The following is a 24,166-nucleotide window of genomic DNA, read 5'->3' on the forward strand; positions in this document are numbered from 1 at the left end:
CAAAAATTCTTCTATATCTGTGTAGCAGTGTGCAGCGTAGCCTGCTTTTATTCTTGGAACCAGAACATAAAGGTATGTGTTTTGCTTCCGTATTTCATCTAACTCCATTTAAAACAATTTAATCCTATTCCGATAGGTTCATACCTCATTCAGCAGCCTACATTTACCCATCATTCTCCCAAAATTGCATATAATTTTTCTGTGGTAGTTTAGGATTTGCAGGTTTTCGTAGTACAGTATCCATATATTGTTTTTATTGGTAGTGAAGTATACCCTGACCCTGTCACACTGGCGGTCCTTTCAGAAGTTATAATTTATATGGATGTATAACATTGTCATCTCTCCACCCATATGCTTCTGTGAATTCTGCAGAATGACTTAGCAGTGGCCACGGTCAGCCTCTGCACTGAATCGTCAGTAGTGTGAGAATTCACAGTCATTCAATTTTTGTTCACCTTTGGCAGTAGACTTAAGAAGTGACCTCTACCTATGCCCATAAAAGTTAATGATGTTTGGCTAATGGTGGCCATGTTAGAATGGATGGTGTGGCTTTACATCTGAACCACTGGCTTTGCTGTTGCTATATCACATGGCCATAAACTATTCCAATGTTTTCTTTGCATCAATTTCTTCTTTTAAATTCAGATGGTTCTGGTCTCATCCTCCAACCAGAACACTCAAGTGTTTTTTTATGCCAAATTGCTGGATAACCCCCCTGTTCTACCTGCCAACACTTTCTTACTGTGACCTTTCTCCTAAACTTTTCTGGATTCTTCAACCTACCAATCCTACCTCACTAAATCTCTGATACATTTCTTTTTCCCTCCCCTCCCGTCTCCTCTCATATCAATTTTTTAAATATTTTATTAATTTATCATTTCTCTCTTGTCATGTCCTATACTTGCACGACCCACAGACCACCCTGCAGGTTATAATCTCATCTTTTTATTTATTCTGTTCTTGCTTGTGAGCTCCCTGCTTCTGTTTCCTTTCCTTAGCAGAATCTTTATTTACCTTTTGCTATTTATTCTGTTCATGCTTGTGAGCTCCCTGCTTCTGATTCATTTCCTTAGCAGAATGTTTATTTACCTTTTGCTATTTATTCTGTTTTTGCTTGTCAGTTCTCTGCTTCTGTTTCCTTTCGTTAGCAGAATGTTTATTTACCTTTTTTATTTATTCTGTTTTTGCTTGTGAGTTTCCTGCTTCTGATTCATTTCCTCAGTAGAATGTTTATTTACCTTTATATACCTAATTTTCAAATTACTACAAACTCATATGACCAAATCTCATTTCCCTGAAAGCTTACAATGCTGAATTTCAACATACTACATTTTATTTGTGTAGAGTACTATAAGGCAAGTGAAAGGTATATGCCCTTTCCCCCCACTGTAGTGTGATCCTGCAGTTAGTATATATAGTTGGGGGGGTATAGCCCCCCACCTAGTTTGGTTTTATATTGTCCCGTTTCTGTTAAATGGGTAAGTAAGTCGTTTTTAAGTTCTGGAAAGAGTTAGTTGTTTTAATTGTGCATGTCTATGGTGTTAAATGTAGTATGTTGAAATTCAGCATTGTAAGCTTTCGGTGAAATGAGATTTGGTCAAACTAGTTTTTGGTAATTTGAAAATTGGCTGAGTGGGTCTCAGTCAAATGAAATTCTGCCAAATGAGTTTTTAGCAAAGTGAAGTAGACCCATATATACAAATATACAATGCCCAAGTGGGGTATTGTATCAGTACATTTGTTACTTCATGGTAGGCAGGAAGCACCCCTGCCGTCATCCATTGTCTTCATGACCTTCTCAAAGAAGCCCACCAGGGTCAGTAAGCATGACCTGCCTCTGAAACCAAACTGGGTTGGGTCTATTGTCTGAAGGTTTTCTATGTTATGGTTAATCATTTTCATGATACTTCTTTACCCAGTTTTGCATATGAGACTAGTCAGACTAATGCATCTCTAGTTCCCAAGGTCCACTGATAGTCCACTGTTGTGCAGAGGGATGGCCATCACAGTTTTCCATTTGCATGTCATGAAGCCTGTGCGGAGGCTATGGTTGAATAATGACACCAGGGGCCCTGATAAGTCATATTACAATGAAGCCTGTGTGAGGCTGTGGTTGAATAATGACACCAGGGGCCCTGATAAGTCATATTACAATGAAGTCTGTGTGAGGCTGTGGTTGAATAATGACTCCAGAGGCCCTGATAAGTTGTATTTCAATGAAGCCTGTGTGGAGGCTGTGGGTGAATAATGACTCCAGGGCCCTGATAAGTCATATTACAATGAAGCCTGTGCAGAGGCTATGGTTGAATAATGACTCCAGGGGTCCTGATAAATCATATTTCGATGAACCCTGTGCGTAGGCTGTGGTTGAATAATGACTCCAGGGGTCCTGATAAGTCATATTTCAGGCTGTTGAGCACATATCAAAGGATATTTTGGCAGCATCAAAGCTGAATTCTTGACCTTAGATATTACATCACAAAACTGTTTCCTACAAATAGTTGGAAGGTTATGTTAGACAGTATTTCCTGAGAGGTGGCTGGGGGTGAGTGTTTAAAGCTGGAGATTAATTTGTCAGCAAGATGGTTTGCTGTATCTCTCAGTTCTGTGAAAATGACTCCATTCAGCAATAGTTCTACACACTGTTTTGTGCTGCATTTGAGGTTTTGGACATCATGATATCAGTAACAACATGTTACAGTGGTTCTGAGTCGTCTGCACTAGTACTTGTAATGATGTATCACACTAGAGTTCTGTGTAGTCTGCACTAGGTACTTGTGATGATTATATAAGTAGAGATGTATCACACTAGAGTTCTGTGTAGTCTGCACTAGGTACTTGCGGTGATTATATAAGTAACGATGTATCACACTAGAGTTCTTTGTCATCTGCACTAGGTACTTGTGAATATTATATAAGTAACGATGTATCACACTAGAGTTCTGTGTAGTCTGCACAAGGTACTTGTGATGATTATATAAGTAACGATGTATCACACTAGAGTTCTGCGTCGTCTGCAGTAGGTACTTGTGATGATTATATAAGTAACGATGTATCACACTAGAGTTCTGTGTAGTCTTCACTAGGTACTTGTGATGATTATGTAAGTAATGATGTATCACACTAGAGTTCTGTGTAGTCTGCACTAGGTACTTGTGATGATTATATATGTAATGATGTATCACACTAGAGTTCTGTGTAGTCTGCACTAGGTACTTGTGATGATTATATAAGTAACGATGTATCACACTAGAGTTCTGCGTAGTCTGCGCTAGCTACTTGTGGTGATTATATAAGTAACGATGTATCACACTAGAGTCCTGTGTAGTCTTCACTAGGTACTTCTGATGATTGTATAAGTAATGATGTATCACACTAAAGTTCTGTGTAGTCTCCACTGGGTACTTGTGGTGATTATATAAGTGGTGATTATATAAGTAACGATGTATCACCCTAGAGTTCTGTGTAGTCTTACTAAGTACTTGTGGTGATTATATAAGTAACAATATATCACACTAGAGTTCTGTGTAGTCTGCACTAGGTACTTGTCGTGATTATATAAGTAGTGATTATATAAGTAATGATGTATCACACTAGAGTTCTGTGTAGTCTGCAGTAGGTACTTGTGATGATTATGTAAGTAACGATGTATCACACTAAAGTTCTGTGTAGTCTGCACAAGGTACTTGTGATGATTATATAAGTAACAATGTATCACACTAGAGTTCTGTGTAGTCTGCACTAGATACTTGTGATGATTATATAAGTAATGATGTATCACATTAGAGTTCTTTGTCATCTGCACTAGGTACTTGTGGTGAATATATAAGTAACGATGTATCACACTAGAGTTCTGTCTTATCTGCACTAGGTACCTGTGGTGATTATATAAATAAATATGTGACACTAGAGTTATGTGTAGTCTGCACTAGGTACTTGTGATGATTATATAAGTAACAATGTATCACACTAGAGTTCTGTGTAGTCTGCACTAGGTACTTGTGGTGATTATATAAGTAACGATGTATCACACAAGTTCTGTGTAGTCTGCACTAGGTACTTCTGATGATTATATAAGTAACGATGTATCACACTAGAGTTTTGCATAGTCTGCACTTGACACTTGTGGTGATTATATAAGTAGTGATTATATAGTAACGATGTATCACATGAGATCTGTGTAGTCTGCAGTAGGTACTTGTGATGATTATGTAAGTAACGATGTATCACACTAGAATTCTGTGCAGTCTGCACTAGGTACTTGTGGTGATTATATAAGTAACGCTGTATCACACCAGAGTTCTGCGTAGTCTGCACTAGGTACTTGTGATGATTTTATAAGTAATGATGTATCACACTAGTGTTCTGTGTAGGCTGCACTAGGTACTTGTGATTATATAAGTAACGATGTATCACACTAGAGTTCTCTGTAGTCTGCACTAGGTACTTGTGGTGATTATATGAGTAATGCTGTATCACACCAGAGTTCTGCGTAGTCTGCACTAGATACTTGTGATGATTTTATAAGTAACGATTTATCACACAAGAGTTCTGTATAGTCTGCACTAGGTACTTGTGATTATATAAGTAACAATGTATCACACTAGAGTTCTGTATAGTCTGCACTAGATACAGTACTTGTAATGATTATATAAGTAACGACGTATTACACTAGAGTTCTGTGTAGTCTGCACTAGGTGCTTATGGTAAGTATATAGGTAATGATGTTTCACACTAGAGTTCTGTGTAGTCTGCACTAGGCACTTGTGATGATTATATAAGTAACGCTGTATCACACTAGAGTTCTGTGTATTCTGCACTAGGTACTTGTGGTGAATATATAAGTAATGATGTATCACACTAGAGTTCTGTCTTATCTGCACTAGGTACCTGTGGTGATTATATAAATAAAGATGTGACACTAGAGTTATGTGTAGTCTGCACTAGGTACTTGTGATGATTATATAAATAACACTGCATCACACTAGAGTTCTCTGTAGTCTGCACTAGGTACTTGTGGTGATTATATGAGTAACAATGTATCACACTAGAGTTCTTTGTCATCTGCACTAAGTACTTGTGATCATTATATAAGTAATGATGTATCACACTAGAGTTATGTGTAGTCTGCACTAGGTACTTGTGGAGATTATATAAGTAACGATATATCACACAAGAGTTCTATGTAGTCTGCACTAGGTACTTGTGGTGATCATATAATTAACGATGTATCACATTAGAGTTTGTGTAGTCTGCACTAGGTACTTGTGATGGTGATGATTATATAAGTAATAATTTATCACACTAGCATTCTTTATCATCTGCACTAAGTACTTGTGATGATTATATAAGTAATGATGTATCACACTAGAGTTCTGTGTAGTCTGCACTACGTACTTGTGATTATTTATGTAACGATGTATCACACTAGACGTCTGTGTAGTCTGCACTAGGTATTTGTGGTGATTATTTAAGTAACAATGTATCACACTAGAGTTCTGTGTAGTCCTCACTTGGTACTTGTGGTGAGTATATAAGTAACAATGTTTCACACTAGAGTTCTGTGTAGTTTGCACTATGTACTTGTGATTATTTATGTAACGATGTATCACACTAGAGTTCTGTGTAGTCTGCACTAGTTATTGTGATTATATAAGTAACAATGTATCACACTAGAGTTCTATATATTCTGTACTGGCTAACAGTCAGTTTTTATACTGTTCTAGTCATCACTTACTTAGCCCTGGATAACTTGGGTACTCCTTAAATTTTATTACTACTGACTTGGCATCTGCCTTCCTGAACAGTTCACTTAGCCACTATGGAGTTGCTAGCAGTTCTAAATGCAAATTTGGATTATGCTGAAATACATTACTTTTCATTTCAGAGACCAGGATTATGGGATTTGCTACCAGAGTGGTTTTGAGTGTCCCCAGTACTGAATAGATTCCAGTATTCACAAAGTCTTACCTGTTTGAGCTGCCTTTGTTCTAATTAAATGTTAATAGAGGTCTATGACTGGTGGGCAGCACAGTGGTGCAGTGGATAGCATTTTCATCTCACACCAAGAGGTTGTCTGGTTTCATTCTCGGCTGAGGTGCTTTCTGTGTGAACTCTGCATGTCTTCCATGTGTTTGCATCGGTTTCCTCCAGGTGCTCTGATTTCCTCCCATATTCCAAAGATATGCACTAGCCCAGAGGTGCAAATGGTTGGAGTGTGCATGTGTGTGGTGTAGAAGCCCAACCATGGCAGGGCTAGCCACCCGGCAATGTAAATGTTGGCTCTAGATGATTGTCACTGTTGAAGTGACACCCTGACCCCAGGTGTAATATGGGTTGTAGATGCGTGTCTGTGACTGTTCATTACCAGTGGCAGGCTTGTTTGTGACACACTAGTGATTGACACTTACGTACAAACCACTAGTGTATGAAAACTGAGTTTTATACTGGAAGACCAAGATTGCAGTATCCCAGGGATTTCTCCTTTCTCAAATATAGATTGATCAACAGTTGTGTATAACTAATGGGGCTCTGGGGAATGTAGCCCTCCATATTGATGAGTGCAAGGTCAGGGGCTTGCCCACCCCACAAAAAAATTTTTATTGATATGTCAGAGTTCAACTGCTAGCCATGGCTACATATTTGTAACATTCTGTGATTACATTCATGACTGTTAACCACAAAACAGTTGTACTTTCTTTAGGAAGACATTCATTATAATGCACGCATCATCAGTTTGCAAAGGCCTAGCTTCTTCCTTGGAATTCATTTATTTGTATCAATAATCTTTCTTTTTCATCAAATCATCATCATTATTTCACTCATGATGTTTTAGTCATACATTTATTGTTATTTATTAACTTTTTGCTTTTGATTGTTTAATTTTTCAATAAAGTACCTAGGAAATAGGCAGTGTAATGAATAATGAAATCTACTATTCACTGTCATTACTTCATGTAGACCATGCAAATGATATAAACATGGAACATTTAAATGTACAACATGTTGGCAATAAACAGATCACCCAACCATTAGTGTATGTTTAAAGCTGGACTAATTGGAGCATTTTTCTCTTTCTATCAATAAGCATTTATTTCATGTTTTTAGTTGACTGTTTTTACAAGTACTAGTTTCTAATAGCAGCTTGGACTCCCACTAACCAAATTCAGCTCTTAATTCACTTAAAATTGCTTTGTTACTGAAATAGCATTTCAAAATGGCGGCCCATTTCCCAGCAGCATAATGCCAAATGACAAAAAGCATTTCATAACAATAGTGCAGCTGCTTAATGCAGTACTAGGCAAACTGACATTAGACAGTCACTGCTAGAACCCATGAAAATGTCAGATGTTCCTATTAGCTGTAAACGTTTACAGCTTCACACACAGTAACAAGTGGCAGGGAGGAAGTCAGATCTGGAGCACTGAACTAATCTGAAGATAACCTGTAAGGAGGCAGAGGACAGTATTAGTTTAATCATTTATTGTCTTTTGTTTACCACAAAAATCTGGCTGGGCACATATGATTTATTTATCTGTCATTTTTTTAACTGGGAAATTCCAACTAGGACAGAGCCAACTGTCAGTGGATGCCTGTGGAGAAATTCCCCAGATGCATGTTTTTGTAACATGGGAGGAAACCAGAGCACCCTGAGGAAACCCACAAGCATGCAGAGAGCACATGCAGACTCCACATAAAGGGCACCCCAGCTGAGAATCGAACTGGAGAACCTCCTGCTGTGAGGCAACAATGCAAACCACTGCCGAATGCGCCATCCATGCACACGTTCCATTTTCAGTGGAGGCCTGGGGAGAAAGGCTCCAACAAGTTTGCCTCTTAAGTTGTTTGTGTATCTCCAAACAATGTAATGTCCTTCACATTTTTTAGATAGGAGGGGGGACAGATTTTTGGGAGAAAATAAGCAAACGAATAGCCTGATTCAAAGAACACTTCTTTCACCACTTTAGATGTGAAAAGTACACTTAGTACGTTCAGTGACCCTGCCTTTGTGAAAAATTAAAATGAGTAAGCTTTGCCTATTAAGGGTTGTAACTCTGGTATTCTTTTAGTTAAAGAAGCTGCTGGTTCAAAGGATGCCAGGGTGTTTTTTTCTTGATTGAAATTTAGATTCCATGGTGGATTAAGGCCCTTTTGGGTGGTCTGAGGTGAAGTACCACTTTAGGAATTGCTTAACTGGTAGCTGAGAATACAAATGGGAGGGCTATAGGCAGACAACTTACTGTGGCTGAAAAGTGAACTTTCAAAGAGGCGCAACATCGTACATGGACTTTCAAAGAGGCGCAACATTGTACGTGGATTTTCAAAGAGGCACAACATTGTACGTGGACTTTCAAAGAGGCGCAACATCGTACGTGGACTTTCAAAGAGGTGCAAAATCATACATGGACTTTCAAAGAGGCACAACATCGTACATGGACTTTCAAAGAGGCGCAACATCGTACGTGGACTTTCAAAGAGGTGCAACATCGTACTTCCTTATATTTAGTTTCTTGGTCTCCCTTGTAATATACACGTCTTCTTAAAGACATGCATGGAAGGCATGAGGGTTAGATTATCAAAGCTGTCGGCCTTCAAGGGGTCTGATAGGGAGGGAGTAATAAGGATTTTTAAGTCAAGTGGTCCACTTCCTGTAGCAACAGTACTTGTTTTGACCTTGTTATACTGCAGGGGGCAACCAGTATTACCTGGTTCAAAAAGGTGTAATTAGTAGCATATTTGGTCTCATTCCTCAATGTTTTTTAATTCACTGGGTTTTAAGGGTATTGAAGGAAAGAAGTATATAAGTATATATATATATATATATATATATATATAAATAGACCTGCCCAAGGTATGGGGAAGGCATCTATCATTCAGGATCCTAGAGCTGCTGCTCTGCAGTAAAACTCCCCAAGTTTCTCTCTTTTTGGACAAACAAGAAGGTCTGCTTCGGGCACAGCTGACCGGGGTATCAAATCCAGAAACCCATCCCTGTTCAACATTCTTTCATGAGGGCATGACTGTGATTTGCTCAGCTTGTCTACCAAGCCATTCTCCTGAGATGTAAAGTAACATGCCCTTAAGATGAAGCCTGCATCACCTCTGAGCATGAGGTGTCAGGATAGGTGTCCTCCTGATGTTCATCGTGTTACACTGCTGCAGTCATTACACTTGGGTTATCCTGCAGTCAGGCGGTCCCGCAGTCGGCCTGAATTCCAAAGTCTTGGTCCGGCGTCGGTTGCTGTTGCTTCTTCCCTGACGTCAGTGCGCCAGGGGTATATAGGATGCATCCGACGCCATTTTCTTCAGTCTTTCTTGCCGCGCAGTGCCCGAAGCAGAAGCGGTTCGCAAGTGCCGGTCGGCCAACTCCTGAGATTTTCAAAGTCGAATTTCAGATCCGAAGTCTTCAGTAAAGCTAAGTACCCCATTGGGGAAACTTTTTTCTTGTCTCAGACCGATGTCAGAAAAAGTTAATAATTGTATTTCGTGTGGGAAGCAAATACCTCATAAGGACTTCCACTCTTACTGTATTCCATGCCTAGGCCCTGATCACGACATCACTAGTTGTTGGTTTTGTGCTAGATTTAACAAACGCACTATAAAAAGATGTTTTGATTTTGCTTTGCACTACTTTGGCCGAAGGTTCAATTATATGATGCTGTCGGATCAGTCGATGACCTCAATACTGAAAAAACGCAAAGACAAGGATAAAGACAGGCATCTGAGGTCCAAAACTGATGACAAAACCTCTTCTAGACCTGTCGCCGGTTCACTGGTTCTCAGTGAGGTGCTTTCGCAGCCCTTGACACCCGCTACCTCAGAGCCACAGGACACTTCCGACTTCCACGTGGAGACATCTAGGCCTCTGGAAACTCAAGGTATTGGGCCTACGGAAACTAATCCCTCAGATGGGTCGGGAGCCGCTGAGCAGGCATCGGCTTCTAAGGGTGTTTTCAACCTTCACAACTCACCATTAAAACAACAGCCAAGACAAAGGTACCATTAATGACAAAGAAACAAGTACAGCATTCTCCTGGACAGTCTTCCATGCCTAAGAAACAGATGCTTAAAATGGCCGAAGACCTCATTACTTTAATCAGGGGTTCCCATCCCCACTCCTGAGAAAAGGCCTAGGCATGATACAGACTATGACTCCTCTGATCAGGTTTCCATTTCCTCTGATTCTTCTTCAGACCAGGGATACTCTCTACCCCCCTATGAGGACTCTGATGCTGAAGAATCTATCCCTTCAGCCTCTCCTCCTGAAGATTATTCATTTGGGGAAACTTTACATACCGTGAGGGAGCATTTCCATTGGGGAAGCCAGGATTACTCAGAATCCAAGAAAAGGCTCAGGGATTTCCTCTTATTGCCTCAACACAGGCCCCTGGCTATTCCGCCTGTGCTAGATATTGTGGATGATGTGTTCTTTGAATCCAATTTATCTCCTGACTCTTTGTCCCCTGCTCCAGCCAAGCCAGATAGGTATTATAGAGTCCCCGACTCTCACAAGTTTCTTTAAAAAAACCCTTCTGCTGATCCAGAAACTGTTTCCCAGGGTCCAAAAGGGGTTAAGGCTTCCATTGCAAAAATCCAGTACCCTCTGACAGAGATTCCAGAGCTTTGGATAGATGGGGGAAGAAAGTATACACTTCTGCAACTTTAGCAGTAAGTGCTTTAAATTGCCAGTTTCACATGCTTAAGTACCAACAGTATTTAATGGCTCAGTTAAAACAGAAAATTCTTGCAAGCACAGCAGCTCCTGATTGTAAAGAAATGCAGGATTTATTGCATGCAGTTGAACAGGTGGGAAAACATACTCTGCAATGTGGTTTTGATTCTTTAGAGGCCTCTTGTAGAGCTGCAGTTACAGGTTCTGTAATTCGAAGACATGCTTGGTTAAAAGAACAGAGTTTACCTGATCATGTTAAGGCAAAACTATTGGATGCTCCTTTACAGCATTATACTTTGTTTGGTGTTAAGGCAGAAGAGGTGTTAAAGAAAATGGAGGATAAAGCTAAATCTATGCAAACAGTCAAGGATTTCTTACAGGTACAGCCACCTCAGTTTAGCAGAAATTGGCCAACAAAGAATTGGTCCTTTCCAGTGTCAGACAGGCCACAGAGAGGCAGATACAGACGCCCAAGAGGCAGATCTCAACCCCAAGGCTCAAACAGACAACGACAGTGGGGCACCTCAACCCCAAAAGGTGGTGAGAACAAGTCTCAACCTTACAGGAAACAGTCACAATGACTTTCCCCTTTGTACGCCAAGCACGTCCCTTTTGGAAGCCCCCTTAGGGGGAAAACTAGCACTTTTTTCTCAAAACTGGCAAACAATCATCCAAGACAAATGGGTTCTGAATATTGTGTCTCAAGGTTACAGGTTCCACTTTCATACTTTACCAAGGCTAAAAGGAATGCTAGACCTGCCACAAAATCAATGGGCAGAGGCACAAAAACAAATTTCAGCCCTCATGGACATGAGAGCTATTCAAAAAGTACCACAACAGGAACAAGGACAAGGATTTTACTCAAGACTCTTCCTGGTCCCCAGAAAGGACAAGGCCTGGAGGCCCATACTAGACCTTTCAGTTCTGAATACTTACCTGGATATTCCGAAATTCAAAATGTTGACATTACAGCAGCTTCTACCCATGCTGGGCAAGAAGGCTTGGCTTGTTACTCTGGACCTCAAAGAGGCATACCTGCATGTCCCTATCAGATAAAATTGCAGAAGATACCTCAGATTCAAAGCTGGTACAATGCACTACCAATTCTCTGCACTGCCCTTTGGCTTATCTACTGTGCCCAGGGTCTTCACAAAGTGCCTGGCACCAGTAATTGCATTTTGCAGACAGAAAGGAATTCAAATATATCCATATCTGGACGACTGCCTCATTCAAGCAGAGTCAAAGGACATTCTTCTATAGCATCTAGCATTTGTAAAAAGGTTGCTAATTTCTCTAGGGTACACAGTAAACGAAAAGAAGTCAAAACTAGTGCCCTCGCAACAGATTATATTCCTGGGTGCCAGCTTAAATACAACGGCCCAGATGGCTTACCTCATGCCAGACAAACAAGTTCAACTAACTCAATATTTTCAATTACTGGCAAGAACGTCCCATCTCCCTGCAAGAAAAATTCTGCAGGCCCTGGGATTCATGGCATCCTGCATACTACTAATACCATATGCCAGACTACATATAAGGAAATTACAATGGTACCTGAAAAGTGTTTGGACTCAACACTCTCACAATTTAGAAGCAGTAATACCAATGATTCCCTGCCAACAACAGGAGTTTCGATGGTGGGCACAGGCATGTCACCTAAACAAGGGTCAACCTTTCACCCAACCCACAGCCAGGCAAACTCTAACAACAGATGCTTTGGATTACACCTGGGGAGCACACAGGGCAGGAAAATGCATTCAGGGCAAGTGGACCACAGACTAGATGCATCTTCACATCAATCAAAAAGAGATGTTGGCTGTTCAAAATGTCCTAACAGCCTTCAAGGACCTTCTACATCCAGGACAATTACTACTAAAGACAGACAACACCACAGTAATGCGGTACATAAACAAGCAAGGGGGCACGCATTCTTATCCCCTATGCAGGCAAGCCATGACCTTGTGGAACACAGCTCTAACGTATCAAGTTCACCTACAAGCACAATTCCTGCCAGGAAAGAAAAATACTCTGGCAGACGATCTAAGCAGAAATATCATGGACACTCACAAGTGGAAACTGAATCCACAAATCTTCAGCATGGTAACGCAAAAGTGGGGGTGCCCAGACATAGATCTTTTTGCATCCCCACTGAATTGCCAACTACAAAAATTCTACACAAGGACTTATCACAAACAAGCATGGAAAGTGGATGCTCTTCTGTTCAGCTGGAAAAACCTAAAAGTTTATGCCTTCCCGCCACTACTTCTCATTTCAAAGGTACTCCTAAAAGCCAGACAAGAAAAACCACAGATGATCCTGAGTGCTCCAGACTGGCCACGCCAGCACTGGTACCCAATCTTAAGGAACTTGACTCAAGGCCCACCATGGTTTTTGCCTCAAATTCCACACCTTCTGACTCAACAAAACAATCAGATCCTGCACGGTCAGCTCAAAACCCTAAACCTGGCTGCATGGCAGATACATTAGTCAAACAGACAACACCTCACTCTAAAGCTGTTATGGATGTCATTCTGGAGGCCAGGAGGCCTAGCACCAGGAAACCTTACTCAGAAAAATGGAAGAGATTCTGCGCCTGGAACCAGGCTCAAAGCCTTGACCCTCTTGTTCCAAACATTCATCAGATTTTACAATACTTAACTGAGATGCTGGACAGAGGCCTATCCTTCTCCTCAATTAAGATCCATGCCTCTGCCATTTCAGCACATTACAACACGGATCCTCCTTTATTCTTTCATCCCTTGCTAAAGCAGTACCTCAGAGGGGCTAAAAGCATAAGACCGCCCCGGAGAGCACCAACACCAACTTGGGACCTCAATTTCGTTTTGGAAAAACTGACCCTACCACCTTTTGAGCCACCCAATACAGCCGATCTAAAATTTTTATCATGGAAAACAGCTCTGCTCCTGGCAGTAACTTCAGCACGAGGAGTCTCAGAGCTATAGGCATTACTGGTGGTGGAACCTTTTATAATTTTCCATCAGGACAGGGTATCTTTAAGAACAAACCCTACCTTTATGCTAAAGGTGGTATCTAGTGTGGCTCTTAACCAAACCATCCATTTGCCAACTTTTTATCCAAACCCCCAGAATAAAGGGGAGAAACTTCTGCATTCTTTGGACATACACAGGCAGCTACGCTTCTACTTGGACAAAACAAAGGCTTTCAGGAAAACTGAGCAACTGTTTGTAGCATATGCTGCAGGATCACAGGGCAAGGCTATCTCAAAGCAGACTATATCCAAATGGATAGGACACTGTATTCGGTACTGCTACACACAGCATGGAAAATCAGTCCCAAATAACATTAGGCCACATTCCACCAGGGCAACAGCCACTTCAACAGCCTTTCTCAGAGGACTACCTACCAAGGAAATTTTGGAGGCGGCAACTTGGAGTTCAGTGCACACCTTTACCAAGCATTAACACCTGCCTCTTTACTCTAAATCCAGAGCAGGATTTGCCACTGCAGTTCTGCAGGGCCTCATAGCCAATCCTAACTCTTTATAGACCAGCCACCCAACCTCAGTTTTGGGATTCTACCCAAGTGTAATGACTGCAGCAGTGTAACACGATGAACATAGTACAGTTTTGTACCTACCATAAATGTAGATGTTCGAGTGTTCACACTGCTGCAGTCCAGGTTACCCTCCCTCCATCCCCTCTGAACTAGCTGGGCTTACCTATACCTTTCTGTCCTATACAACCTTTGGAGTGTATTTGCTGGTAACTGAAGGTATTGTTTTTATTGTATATTTCTGATTAGCAATACGTATTGCCTACCTACTTGGGGGCACCTGACATCTGGGGCAAGAAAATGGTGTCGGATGCATCTTATATACCCCTGGCGCACTGACGTCAGGGAAGAAGCGACAGCAACCGACACCGGAAAAAGACTTTGGAATTCGGGCCAACTGCGGGACCGTCTGACGGCAGGATAACCCAAGTGTAATGACTGCAGCAGTGTGAACACTCGAACATCTACATTTATGGTAGGTACAAAACTGTACTTTTCCTGATATACTACATCACAGTGATACATTTTGTAAGAACTGTTTGAATGCTGTAAGAGCTGAAATATTTGCCATAATTTCTTTTGCATTTATATTTTTGTTGTTCCTTATGCTGTGGGCTTGCAGATCTCCCACACAGACTCCCCATGCAGTGTTCAGGGTCATGGTTCTCTGGTTTACACTGAAAGGCTCCCTGAGGTCTAGAGGTTCCTGCTTCTTCCACCATGAAATGTCCTTCTTTTTCAAAGGCAGCATTTGGTTGGGGTCTCCACGGATTAGAAATATTTGCACCATCAGTTCCTCATGTACCGCTGTAACTTTTTCCATTGCAGATTCACCAGAGTAGGCAGAAGGCCATGCAGCCCGGAATCCAGAGGAATTCCCTTGCTATTATGATATCCTTTTCAAAGCCTGCCTAGACAAACTTAGACACAGACGAAACATTTTTTAAACATCTATATTAAATTTTCACTTGAGACATGCACACACATGCATTATCATAACCTATTTTTCATTTACTTGCATTAGAGATATGTTTTCTTTCTTTACAGCAACTCTCATTTAGACCAATATTACATCAGTTTCTCAATTCCTACCTTTCTTTAAACGTTGTTCCTCCTCATGAGCAGTATTTTGTATGTATTGTTGCCATAAACTCCATTTATTTCTATGTAATTTGTTCCTTTCCTTTTTTAAACATACCACTTCCAATTCTTTTCTCTCATTGACAAAATTCAATATTTCAAATACATTTGGTTTAGATTTTGATTTCCATTTTCTAGTAACTGCTTTTCTGGCAGTCAATAACATTAGACTTAATAAGACATTACTATGTCTAGGAAATTCATGTCTTGTTTCCCATCTCAAAAAAAATCATTTCCTTAGTTACAGCCATTTGTCTCACAGTATGTTTGACACAGTTTTCTGTAGGGAAGTTTTCAAAATCTGCCAGACATTACACTCCCAAAAACATTGTTCCCAGTTATCTCTTTCTTCCTTGGTACTTCTGAAAACATCTGCGATCTACCTGAGGAAAAATTCTTTGCATAGGTATTATAATACCCCAGAAGACTTCAAGACACTTCCAACCTAAAATACTAAACCTTCTAGACTTTGTTGGATACTTGGGAGCCATACATATGTCCTCCCATTGGTCCGATGGAAAGTGCTTTACCAGTCTCTCTAACCAACCTTTTCTAATCTCCTCTGCTTTAGTCTAATAGATATTTCACAATATTTTATATTCCCTAGTAATTATTCATGTCTTCATGGCAAGTTCTGTTCTAGATTCAAGTAAAACCCAGAGCAGATCTTTTACTTAGGACTCAAAATATTTATTTCTGTTTGCCTGTACCCCAATATCAATCTGTGCGAGGGAAGGCAGTCTCTACCCTGCAGTAAAATCTTCTTGGCTTCATCCCACCCTATGACATCATATTATTACCTATTACATCACCCTCTCTAGTTATTTGTTCTGAATATCTTGGCTCCTTTCACAGTTTTTTTCCAGTAAATTCCAGCCCTCTCTTGCCTTTCTTCTGTACCTCTACTTGCAGACATCCCTATTGTCAAAATGTCCTTTCTCTGTACCCATGTAGGCTTAGTTCCTGGAATACATTCTCCAACTTTATGAAATATAATACTCTGTACTGTTGTTGGTGTTCTCCTCAAGGAGCTCCATCCAACATCCTATTCTCTCCTTATTTCTTTAACCCCCTCTGTTTTACTACAAACCATTTCCACTCTGAATTGCAACTTTCTGCTTGTGTTATGCATATGAACCTTAACCTCTAAATTATCCTTTCAAACCAGGTAACCCTACACTATCTTGTTATATTGGGAGGATCAACTTGTCCCACTTAACACTTCCTCTCTTCCCCTCTCAGATAAATTACTTCAACTCTTTATTAATTACTGTCCACAACCTCTCTGCTGGTTGGTAAAAATATGCTTGCCTGTATATAAAAGAAACAGGACTAAAACATTATCCATAGCCATAAATTAAAGCTTCCAGTTTCTCTATTTTTGTATTATCTTTTTAGGGTTTAAAGATGGCTGCAGTGTTCTGACTCGATGTTGACCATCAAAGATACCTACACAGTAAGCTAAAGTAGTTGCAGAAGCCCAGCGAAGGTGAAGATGTTTTACTGCAAGAACTGAGAAATGCTGAGTAGTTATCTCACTTAAGAAAGAAAAATGGAGGATTCTGTGCATTGTAAGCCCGAAGTGTTTAATATGACTACTTTCTGAGGTTAAGGAGAAGATTTGGAAATATTGAAAGGCTTTCTCATGATAACAGCTTTAACAATAAAGGAAGTACAGATTCATCGGGGTTATACCTGCTGGACCTTGCCATTTACATCTGCTCACATTTTATGACGAAGGTACAAATGAAATGGCTACAAATCATGCAATAGATGTGCTGTTTTTAGACTTTAAAATTCCATTTGAGAGAGTAGCACACAAAAGGTTGATAAATACGTTGTCAGAATTGTAACAGACCATGGAGAAGGGGTTGGTAGAAGACATGAATTTAGAACTTGTGGTTGAACGGGAGCTGCCCAGCCCTATAATGTTCATTGTAGTGCTTCACCTGAGGGTGCTGATAAGGATCACTTCTGGGTCCTTGTATATATATATATATATATATATATATATATATATATATATATACACACACACACATACAAACACAAATGCCCAGAGATTCCTTCATTTCATCAATGCAAATGCCTTGGGCCAGTTGGTCGATGACCCCACAAGAGGTGAAAATATCTTGGACTTGGTATTAACCAACATGAGTAACCACTGCATCATCCCTACAGTGTCATCCTCCTTGGTAAGATCCAACCACAAAGCGGTCACTTGTGAAGTCACCATCTCCCCCACCCCCCCCCCAGTGAGGGTCAAACATAAAAAACTTTTCCAAAGCTGATTACAACCTCCTGAGGAAAGGTATAAATAGCTTCACAGCCCCATCCCCCTCCATAGAAACTGGCACATATGTCCAAACCTACACCAAAGTACTATTCGAGCATTTATATAGCTGCATGGAATCAGAAATACCCAACAGGATGAAATCCTCCTCCTCAGGGAAGAGTAAAACCTGTCTGGTGGACATCTGCAATAAATAAACTCTATAATAAAAAGGAAAAAATTGCTGTCCAGGACCAAGAAGGAGCAGATGCCTAACTGGAAGCAATCTCTCCTTAGCCTGAACAAGCAAATAAGAGCACTAGTGAAATCCTCCAAAGCAAACTTCAAGTCCAAAATGGCCACATCTACTAAAGACAGTCATAAGGCTTTCTTCACATATGTCTGCAATTTCAAGGGAAACACCCAGATCTGCTCAGAACTGGTGGTCAAGGACATCACATACATAAATGCTATATTTATAGTCAACCTGCTGGCAAAGAGGTTCAGTGAAAATTTCACCCCTTTGTCCCCCATCAGTAAATCAGGACATCCCCAGCACCTTCCCCCCTTTATTTCTTGGGATCAAGTCATCACTGCCCTCGCAAAGGCAGAAAACATAGCCTCCATGAGACCTGATAACATCCCAGGCTGCATCCTACATGAACTCAGGCAGGAACTTGCAGCACCATTAGGCACCCTATCCAACCAAAGACTGAGTACCGGCTTTGTCCCAGCCAAGTGGAAGACAGCCACTTTCATCCCTTTGTACAAAGGTGGAGCATCCACCGATCCAGGAAATTCTAAATCCGTCACCTAACTAGCCAGATCTGCAAGGCCATGAAGCAGATTATCATGGACCTCATTAACAAGGGCATTGGCATCCTCCAAACACTCGATCCCACACAGTTTGGTTTTGTCAAGGGATGATCATGCCTGTTAAATTTGGTTGACTTCTTTGAGACAGTTACCAAAGCTGTGGACAAGGGGAAGATGGTGCACACTGTGTTACTGGACCTGGCCAAAGTTGTTGATACTTTTCCCTACTCAAGTATAATAGATAAACTCTCTCAACTAGGCATCAATCTATATGTTACCAGCTGGGTAGCAAACTGGCTCATTGATAGAACACACCTAGACAAAATAGGGGAAGCCACCTCAAACAGTAGAACCGTAATGAGTGGTGTACCCAAGAGATCAGTCTTGGGGCCTCTGTTGTTTGCAGTATACTTTTCTGTGGTGCAGGCCAAAACCAGTGGGCTATGGCTGACCAAGTTTGCAAATGACTGCAAGCTGGGTGCTGTCATAATTTCCCCTAGTCATGTGGACATACTCCAAGAGGGTCTCACCCAAACAAATTACTGATTCCAGAATCATGGCCTCAAACTGAATGCCAAAAATGCATCATTATCCCCTTTGGGGAGAGTGACATCCCGACAAATTGTCACATTAATAATAAGGTTCAAAGCACGCAATCAACTGTGAGGAACTTGGGCACCCCGGTTGATAGCAAACTGACGTCTGACCACCATATTGCCTCCATTGTATGGAAAGCTTTCTACATGGCCCACCTCATAAGTAAGGGTATCTCATCCAGGGACAAGGTTTTCATATCATCCCTGTAGTCTTCCCTTATAAGACCAATTATTCAGTACAATGCCTCTTTTGGCATGTACCTCACAAAGCACATGCAGCAGCTGGAGAGACCACAGAAGTTTCTCACTAGGAGAATCCAGGGCCTAAAACATCTACCCTACACAGATAGGTTAAAGGCCCTGTCCCTCTACTCAAGTATCCAACAGACTCCTCAGAGGTGACACCTGTCTAGCATAGAAAGCAATCTCAGACCCTGCCTTGATTGGACTGCTGCATATCCTCAAGTCAAGCTCCACTCAAATAACCCAGATGTGTGACCTCAACTTGGTCTGTGACATCAACAAGACTTGTTGGTGGGACAGATTTGTGTCCTAGAGACTCCCCCTTTTGTGGAACATACTCCCTCTCCACATCAAGCAGAGTACCTCATTAACCTCTTTAAGTGCAATCTGGATAAATGGATGGGGAACAGAAAATACACCATTGGGATTCCACCTGTGTCCCTGCTGGACATTGGCATCAGATGCTGACTTGGAACATGGGCTAAATTCTTAGCTAGGCTTGTAAAGGCTTCAAGGCCAATAACCTAGAAACTTCCTATGTTCCTATGAAGTTCTTTTGCATGCAGTGAGATTTTTTTCTCAGCACATGCATACTAATATGTTGATGTTTACAAAGTCACCCTTTTGAGGCTGATCTTCTGTACTTCGATATTTGGATCCCTCATGCTTTTCAGCAGACTTACATATATCCAAAATCCAAAACCACGGTAGACTGGTTACTGCTGAACAAAGCAATAAACTGAGTAGAAACGAAGAACTGTTTATTAGAGGTAACTATTGATGTTAAAGATCTTTATTCATCTATACCACATAATGAAGGAATTAGAATGTTCAGTACTTATTATACTAGAAAGGGAGTCAGTAATGACTCAGTAGAGTTGTATGAACAATTGTTAGAGATAGTACTTAAGAATAATTTTATTTATTTTAACAAGAACATTTATATTCAAAAAGAAGGTGTAGCAATGGGGTCACCTTGTGGTGGACTGTATGCAAACACAGTGATGTATGTTTGGGAATATGATCATGTTTTTAATTCTGATTACTTCAAATTCTGTAAACTTTACCTCCGCTTTTTAGATGATATTTTTATCATTTGGACTGGAAACAGTGAAGTTTTAAATGAATTTTTAGAATATTTAAATCATACTACGTCTTTTTTAAAATTCACAATAAACTATGATTTGCAAAATATAGCCTATCTAGATGTTTGGTTAGAAAAAGACAGTACACATAATTCATATAAAACAAAAATTTATCGGAAGGAAACTTATAGCAATACGCTTTTGCATTTTAATAGTTGCCATCCTTTCCCTCAGAAAAAAGCTGTAATTAAAGGCCAATTTGTGAGGGCTGCAAGGATGGTAAGTGTATGGGAAGATTTTATGTTAGAATGCCAATTATTAGCAGACATGTTTAAAAATAGAGGATACCCTGATAACTTGATAGAAGAAGTCAAGAGAGAAGTTACAAATAAAAGGGCAAACTTATTTTATAAACCTTTATTGAAGCATATTGATTCAACACCTGAACACACAGTAGTAAACATTAACAGTGATACAAGTTATTCAGGACTATCTGGAAGTTTATTGGAAATAGAAAGTGATATTAATAGTGTGAATATACCAAGTGTAAATAACACCACTGAAAATCAAAAGAATTTTAGAAATGCATTTATTACTAATTATAGTATACATAGTACTATGATTAGACAAATATTGTATAATAACTGGCAAATAATCAAAAATGACATGACATTACATTGTATTATGGAAGATAAACCCACGATAGTATACAAAAAAGGTAAAAATATAAAGGGTCTCTTTGAATGTAACAACAATAGTTCCATAGGAAGAACTTTCAGATGTGGTAGATGCAAATATTGTAAATTTGTGTTTGAAACCAATCATTTAATAATCAACAATTATAAGGTTACATTAAATCACAAAGCATGCTGTAATACTGAAAGAGTTGTATATTGTGCGCTCTGTCAGTTTTGTCCCATGTTTTACGTGGGAAAAACTGAACGTAAATTTAAAGAGCGGATTGGTGAACATGTTAGGGCAATAAGGGATCAAAATGATCTTAATGCCCTAGCCAAGCATGTAATGATTTTTCCAGAACATAATTTTAAGTTTGTGGTTTTAGATGTAATCAAACCTGATGTCAGAGAGGGTGCATGGCAGCCACTTCTGGAAAAACATGAACTGGAATGGCAGTTGAGATTAAATTCTAACAACTGGCCAGGAATGAATAACCATGTCTCTATCAGCAGTATTTTAAAATTAAAAACCATGCATAGATAGATGTTACATTCAGCAAAGAAAGGTTTTTATTATTATATATTTCTGTATCATATATATTTATATATTTAATTATTGTACATTTGTTATTTATATAAGATTTTTGTACATATATACATATAATATATATTTTTATATTAAGTTTTTTACATACATATATTATATACAGAATATTTTATTTTTATATATTTAGAGATTTTTATATCAGTATATTAAATTTTAAATAAAAAAAATTTTTTATTATAATATGTAATTTTATACACTTCACTGGCTATATAACAGTCCTTTATGGTGTTTACACGAGATAGGTTAGAATGTATCATAACAAACAAATTATTTAAGTTACTCATTAAATTGTGTTAGAGAAGTTAGCATTGTCAAAACTTAGGATATATGTAGGTATTATTTTCAGAAAAGAATGTTTAGTCCTTGTTAAACCATTTAGTCCCAGGGTTTATTTAGATTATTATAACTATTTCAGTACACGATCCATTCCTGTCTTATTGGGTTTTTTCTTTTCTTTTTTTTCCTATTATTATTATTGTTGTATTATGAAATGTATTATTATGATTTTTTAGTTAGGGTGAATTATGTCGGTCATTTATTTGTCAAAATGACGTATTGACATGTAACGTATTTAATCCACGTGGTTTGAGCAATGAATTGTATTTGAAAAAGTTTGGCACAGCGAAACGAAAGCGCTCATATCAAGGTTTTATTCATTGTTTTTACCTCTAATAAACAGTTCTTCGTTTCTACTCAGTTTATTGCTTTGTTCAGCAGTAACCAGTCTACCGTGGTTTTGGATTTTGGTTTTGTTTATCGTTCGAGTATTTGGTAGACTTACATATATGATTGCCTCATCACTGAGAGACCTGCCAACTGAGCAAATACAGAAAGAGCGATCTTTTTATATGATTACCTCATCACTGAGTGACCTGCCAACTGAGCAAATACAGAAAGAGCGATCTTTTTATATGATTACCTCATCACTGAGAGACCTGCCAACTGAGCAAATACAGAAAGAGTGATCTTTTTATATGATTATCTCATCAATGATTGACCTGTCAACTGAACAAATACAGAAAGAGTGATCTTTTTATATGATCACCTCATCACTGAGAGACCTGCCAACTGAGCAAATACAGAAAGAGTGATCTTTTTGTATGATTATCTCATCACTGAGTGACCTGTCAACTGAACAAATACAGAAAGAGCGATCTTTTTATATGATTACCTCATCACTGAGTGACCTGCCAACTGAGCAAACACAGAAAGACCTGCCAACTGAGCAAATACAGAAAGAGCAATCTTTTTATATGATTACATCATCACTGAGTGACCTGCCAACTGAGCAAATACAGAAAGAGCGATCTTTTTATATGATTACCTCATCACTGAGAGACCTGCCAACTGAGCAAATACAGAAAGAGCGATCTTTTTATATGATTACCTCATCACTGAGAGACCTGCCAACTGAGCAAATACATAAAGAGCGATCTTTTTATATGATTACCTCATCACTGAGTGACCTGCCAACTGAACAAATACAGAAAGAGCGATCTTTTTATATGATTACCTCATCACTGAGTGACCTGCCAACTGAGCAAATACAGAAAGAGCGATCTTTTTATATTATTACCGCATCACTGAGAGACTTGCCAACTGAGCAAATACAGAAAGAGCGATCTTTTTATATGATTACCTCACCACTGAGAGACCTGCCAACTGAGCAAATACATAAAGAGTGATCTTTTTATATGATTACCTCATCACTGAGTGACCTGCCAACTGAACAAATACAGAAAGAGCGATCTTTTTATATTATTACCTCATCACTGAGTGACCTGCCAACTGAGCAAATACAGAAAGAGAAATCTTTTTATATGATTACCTCATCACTGAGTGACCTGCCAACTGAGCAAATACAGAAAGAGCGATCTTTTTATATGATTACCTCATCACTGAGAGACCTGCCAACTGAGCAAATACATAAAGAGTGATCTTTTTATATGATTACCTCATCACTGAGAGACCTGCCAACTGAGCAAATACAGAAAGAGTGATCTTTTTATATGATTATCTCATCACTGAGTGACCTGTCAACTGAACAAATACAGAAAGAGCGATCTTTTTATATGATTACCTCATCACTGAGTGACCTGCCAACTGAGCAAACACAGAAAGACCTGCCAACTGAGCAAATACAGAAAGAGCGATCTTTTTATATGATTACATCATCACTGAGTGACCTGCCAACTGAGCAAATACAGAAAGAGCGGTCTTTTTATATGATTACCTCATCACTGAGTGACCTGTCAACTGAGCAAATACTGACAGTGTGATCTTTTTATATGATTACCTCATCACTGAGTGATCTGTCAACTGAGCAAATATAGAAAGAGCGATCTTTTTATATGATTACCTCATCACTGAGTGACCTGTCAACTGAGCAAATACAGAAAGAGCGATCTTTTTATATGATTACCTCATCACTGATTGACCTGTCAACTGAACAAATACAGAAAGAGCGATCTTTTTATATGATTACCTCATCACTGAGTGACCTGTCAACTGAGCAAATACAGAA

At 39.5% G+C, this 24,166-nt stretch overlaps 1 protein-coding gene across 1 annotated transcript in view; it reads left to right on the forward strand.

Moving 5' to 3' along the window:
• LOC122817561 (SH2 domain-containing adapter protein F-like) overlaps positions 1–24,166 on the forward strand; it is a 457,868-nt gene that overhangs the window by 4,316 nt on the left and 429,386 nt on the right. The gene's annotated exons all lie outside the window — the stretch shown is intronic.

The sequence above is a fragment of the Protopterus annectens genome, chromosome 13.part0 (assembly GCF_019279795.1).
Source record: "Protopterus annectens isolate FY-2018-M chromosome 13.part0, PAN1.0, whole genome shotgun sequence".
NCBI lineage: Eukaryota > Metazoa > Chordata > Ceratodontiformes > Protopteridae > Protopterus > Protopterus annectens.